Source organism: Cebus imitator, unplaced genomic scaffold, assembly GCF_001604975.1.
Source record: "Cebus imitator isolate Cc_AM_T3 unplaced genomic scaffold, Cebus_imitator-1.0 Scaffold658, whole genome shotgun sequence".
Lineage (NCBI taxonomy): Eukaryota > Metazoa > Chordata > Mammalia > Primates > Cebidae > Cebus > Cebus imitator.
The window spans coordinates 652,255-657,444 of NW_016107973.1; the positions used below are offsets into that span (position 1 = coordinate 652,255).

At 41.0% G+C, this 5,190-nt stretch overlaps 1 protein-coding gene across 2 annotated transcripts in view; it reads right to left on the reverse strand.

The window, feature by feature from the left end:
* Positions 1-366: 366 nt before the first annotated feature.
* Positions 367-5,190, reverse strand: part of TCEAL8 (transcription elongation factor A like 8) — a 13,062-nt gene continuing 8,238 nt past the window's right edge. Inside the window, exons 3-4 of one of the 2 annotated variants that reach the window (XR_005198264.1) lie at positions 1,851-1,931; positions 367-862 (exon numbers count right to left, since the gene is read on the reverse strand). The gene's annotated coding sequence lies outside the window, so the exon portion shown is untranslated. The remainder of the gene's footprint in view (positions 863-1,850; positions 1,932-5,190) is intronic. The other variant, XR_005198265.1, reaches the window with a different exon arrangement.

Sequence of the window (5,190 nt, forward strand, 5' to 3'; positions counted from 1 at the left end):
CGTGATCCACCTGCCTCGGCCTCCCAAAGTGCTGGGATTATAGGCGTGAGCCACCGCGCCCAGCCAAGTTAAACATATTCTTTTGAAAAAATGAGAGAATACAGATATGCAAAATAAAAAATTTTCCATAAAGCTGCCCCTTAGAGAGAAACCAGTATTATTAAGCTTTTCATGTACATCTTATCCGAATTTTTTCTATGCACACATGTAACATATAAATATACCTATTTTAAATTGGGATATCATATATATGTGTGTGTGTGTGTACTTGTGTGTATGTACATGAGCTTTTTCTATACAAATGGCAAAAATCCTGTATTAAAATGCAGAATTGCATATGAAACCATAAAACAAAATCTAGTGAGATACTGGTGACAAAAAGAACATCCAAAACCAATATCATCAAAAGGTTAAAAACAAAAAAAAATGAGTGAAAATATAACTGACTAGAAAATGCAACTTAAAAGTGAAGCCTTAAAATTATAAGAAAAAATAATTCAAGACAAAAAAACACTAAATGAGATGAGGCCACTTCCTGGACTGTCTTTTCATCCCATGCATTACTCTAAATGTATTTCTTAAGTTTTTAAAATCTCTTCCAGACACTTTTCTCCTCATTGTCCTCTTCCTCCTCCCTCTCCCTTCATTGTTATTGTTATTGACATGCCTATGGGCCATGCAATCTCCATCTTCCTGTGTAGGTGGAGTTTGTTCCTGGTGATTATTTCGTCTAACTTCCTGGCCTTCAATTTCTTCCAAATGTAGCTCTCCTCTACATTCTGAAACCTTTCTTCATTTTCCTGGGGGGAATTTTCCATGTTGAAAGTTGTTTCTCCTTTTTTCTTTTTGACTGCAGTTACTCCTTGGAGGAAAACAAAGAGGAAATACTGAATGTGTGCTCTTCATTCCAGTACCCATGTGCTTTCCCAAATCAGGGGGATGAGTGCAAAGGTCTCACCTTTCCTCTAATTCACTCCTCTATTCCCTCCAGGTTCTTGCCCTTCTCCCATACCTAAAGAGCATATATATATATTCTCTCAGTCTCTCTCAACAATTTTTCCTTTAGGCCATTCTACCAGCCTCTCCCTGGAGTGAATGAAAGGTAAGTAGGAGCAGTGTCTCCTCCTAGTTATGTTCTGGCATGGGCCATTTCCATCCTTTCACCCCCAACCCTCAGATGTTGTAGTCCAGAGCATGGCACATAGTGACCTGCCCAAATCCCAGTCAATTTCCTCTTCCTCTTTCCTTTCTTGAGCCTAATAGACATTTGGAGCCTAATAGACATTTGGACCTGCATACAGAAGACAGAAGAAAGAAGAAAGTACTGAAGTTCTTGGTGAATGGACCAGTATACTAGACAAGGGCCTCTTTCAAGGCTGGACACCCAACCCCTTCTAGTCTTGAAGCCCCTCTTCCCACCCCTGCTTCATCCCCATCTCCTGCTATAAAATGCCCACCACATTGGATTAAGGGAAGTAGTTTCAGTGACTTCTTAGTCTCCATTTATCCACATCTGCATCCCCTACATAACCAACATTTCTTTTACATCCTTCCCCCTTCATCTCAATACTCCTCAGCTTGGTGCTTATGCAGGACTCCCCTGCGGGCAGGGTGTAAAAGAAGTGAATTATTTACAAACTTCCCCCAGGCCTATGTGTTCCCTCCTGACCCTCTTTCTCCAGTCCTTCCCTCCATCCCAAGGCACATCATTTTTGTTTCAAAATATTGAAGAGTCGTCAAAGCAAACAGGCCTGGACCTGCTTTAGTCTTCACTCTCCTTTCCTTTCACACGTACCCCCTTACACCACTACCACCAACGCACAGCTCCCAGTCCAGTTGCTCACACAGACCTGCTCCTTTCCAGGAAAGTGTCTTTCTCCCCCTCATCCTCTGGGCCAGACACTAGCCTGTCTTAACAGAAAAGAAGAGTGCTGCAAAAATAAAAAAGACCTGAATAAGAGGAATTTACTCACACCTTGGCTCGTGGTCATGTGAGGGTCTCTACTAATGGCAGAGCTCAATCTCCCAACCCCTGCACCCCACCTCTAGGCTGGCAAGCAGTGCAACAGAAAGCCCCAGCACACTCCCACCATATACACACAGAGACCCATCTCCACCCTTTTGTAAACAGTGCCTCAGTGCACACCACCTTGTCACTCCGGTCCTCACCAATATTGAGGGGCCACAAGTGGCATCACCGATGGAAGGTTGGAGTTTGCCCTTGTCTGGTTACTAATGAAGGTCTGCACCCCCCTATCCCACCAATCCTCCTACCGTCTATCCCACCAGGCCTTGCTTCTTGTTACCTGTCCCTCCTGTCACCACTCTTCCTCCTCACCCCACCCCAAGCCAATAGTGCCAACCAACTTCCTTGTTTTTGTCATGCTGTGTCAGGGATCTATTGTGTAATTTACAGTAATTCTCAGTACTTTCCTGCATAGTTTCTTTAAAAATCATAAATATTATAAAGCTATTTTCACTTGGGAGGAGAAAAGATTCTCTTAAGACCTTTATTTAACATTCCACTAGCTCCAGATTCAATTTTTGCATTACTCCTTTTACATTTCTTAGTCATTGTTTTACATTTTACTTTAGAAACTTTAGTTAGAAGCAAGAGTTTTGAAAAACAGTTCAAATTTATGCTCTTAGGAAGAGGTAATTTAACATTAATGTAACCATGTAACCACTTCAATGTAAATGTTACCTGAAAATTCTAAGGAGAGGAGAAAGAAGAAAGACCTTAATAGAGAATGTGGCATTGTTGTCACAGATATGAAGTAACTATCAAGGTAGAAAAATATTTTGCTACTGTCTCAAACCCTCAACAAGCTACATTTTGGCCTGTTTAGTCCCAAAAGTATATATGGAACACACACACACACACACACAGATAGAGAGAGAGAGAGAGAGAGTAGTCCAGATAAATGCATTATTTATTTTATTTTATTTTATTTTATTTTTTGAGACAGAGTCTCCCTCCATCACCCAGGCTTGGGTACAGTGACACGATCTCAGCTCATGGCAACCTCTGCCTCCCAAGTTCAAGTGATTCTCCTGTTTCAGCCTCCTGAGTAGCTGGGACTACAGGCACATGCTACCACACCCAGTTACTTTTTTTGTGTATTTTTAGTAAAGACGGGGTTTCACCATATTGGCCAGGCTGGTCTCAAGCTCCTGACCACAAATGATACACCTGCCTTGGCCTCCCAAAGTGCTAGGATTACAGGTGTGAGCCACCAGATGCCTTTTTTTTTTTTCTATGGAGTCTTGCTCTGTCGCCAGGCTGGAGTGCAGTGGTGCGATCTAGGCTTCCTGCAACCTCCACCTCCCGGGCTCAAGCTTCAGCCTCTCCAGTAGCTGGGACTACAGGTGCGTGCCACTAAGCCCAGCTAATTTTTGTATTTTTAGTAGAGACAGGATTTCACCATGTTGGCCAGGATGGTATTGATCTCTTGACCTCGTGATCTGCCCGTCTCCGACTCCCAAAGTGCTGAGATTACAGGCGTGAGCCACTGTGCCCAGCCCAGATGCATTATTTTTTAACAATGCAGGCATTGGTCCCAAGCCTTCATGTAGTCTCTTACATTGCTGAACTGAGATGGATAATCCAGTACAACTCCTCTAAAAGAACAGCATTCAGTGTTGGTTTTAATCCACTCATTAAAAAATTTATTAACTACACAGTGATTATCAGCTGTAAATCACGCTAACACACTTGCATCTCCAAAACAACCACTTATGAATCACTTGCTATGTACCAAGTGCATTAATTGGATATTAGCCTTTAATTCTGCCAAAAGCTCCTTGAGGTATGTGATATCATTGTCCCAATTTTACAGATAGGAAAACTCAATATATCATTTAAATAATTTGTACAAAGTCACATAGCTAGTGAGTATAGAGCTGAATTTGAATACAGGTCTCCTTGACACCACGACTTGTGGTCATAGCCTATAAACTGTATTGTAGCCCAACTGAAGTATCGGTATCCTTCCGGTATTCTTTCATAGACCTTTTATTCTTTCTTTCTTTTAATTTTTTTTTTAAAGACGGGGTTTTACCATGTTGGCCAGGCTGGTCTTGAACTCCCGACCTCAGGTGATCTGCCCGCCTCAGCCTCCCAAAGTGCTGGGATTACAGGCGTGAGCCACCACACCTGGTCCTTTTTTTCTTTCTTAAGATGTTTGTATTAGGTTTCTTTTGCTGCTGTAACAAATGACCATAAATTTAGTGGCTTAAACCAACAGAAATTTGTTATTTTACATTTCTGGAGGACAGGACTGTAAATTGAGTCTTACAAGGCTAACTTCGAGGTGTTGGCAAGGCTGGTTCCTTCTGTACCTTTCTTCTTCCAGCTTCGGTTCACTGCCATCATTTTTGGTTTGTGGTTTTATTACCATACGTTCTGCTTCTATTATCGTATTGGATTTTTGACTTCTGAAGTGAAATCTCCCTCTGCCTCTCTCTTATAAGGACACTTGTGATTGTATTTAGAGTCCATTGAATAGTCTCCCCAACTCAAGATCTTTAACTTAATCACATCTGCAAAGCCCCTTTTACCACATAAGATAAAATTAATCTAGTCTAAGGATTAAGAGATGGATGTCTTTGGGGGACATCATTAGCCTACCACAATGTTCAAATGATCTTGTGTTTTTCACTATCATATAAGTAAGTATTGACTCCCAAATCTGTATCTCCAGCATATATCTCTCTTTTGAGCTCCATGCTATTTTATCCAACTTATTTTGAACTTTGACATGCAAATATCTCACTTTGAATGAAATACAATCTTCTCCTTCAGTTCTCTCACTGCACCCCAAATCTCACTTTGGGTCTCTATCTATATTAATAACACCAAGATTCAACTAGCTCCTCATGCCAGATGTTCTTAGTGTTCACATCTAATCAACCACCGAGACTTGCTGTTTTTACCTCCCATAAACTATTGCAACAGCTCCTTCCTGGTCTCCCTACCTGAAGTATTGCCCCATCACATAAAAGGATGACTCCAGAATACCATATAAAAAGATATCACATTCAATAATCCTTAAAACAACTCTATAAAGTTGATATATCTTTGGGAAATCCTCATTCTGCAAAAACAGACTTCTTTAAGGCAAAAAGAATACTTTTGGCCTTGTATAGAATACTTTTTGACTTGTATAGAATACTTTCATGTATTCTTTT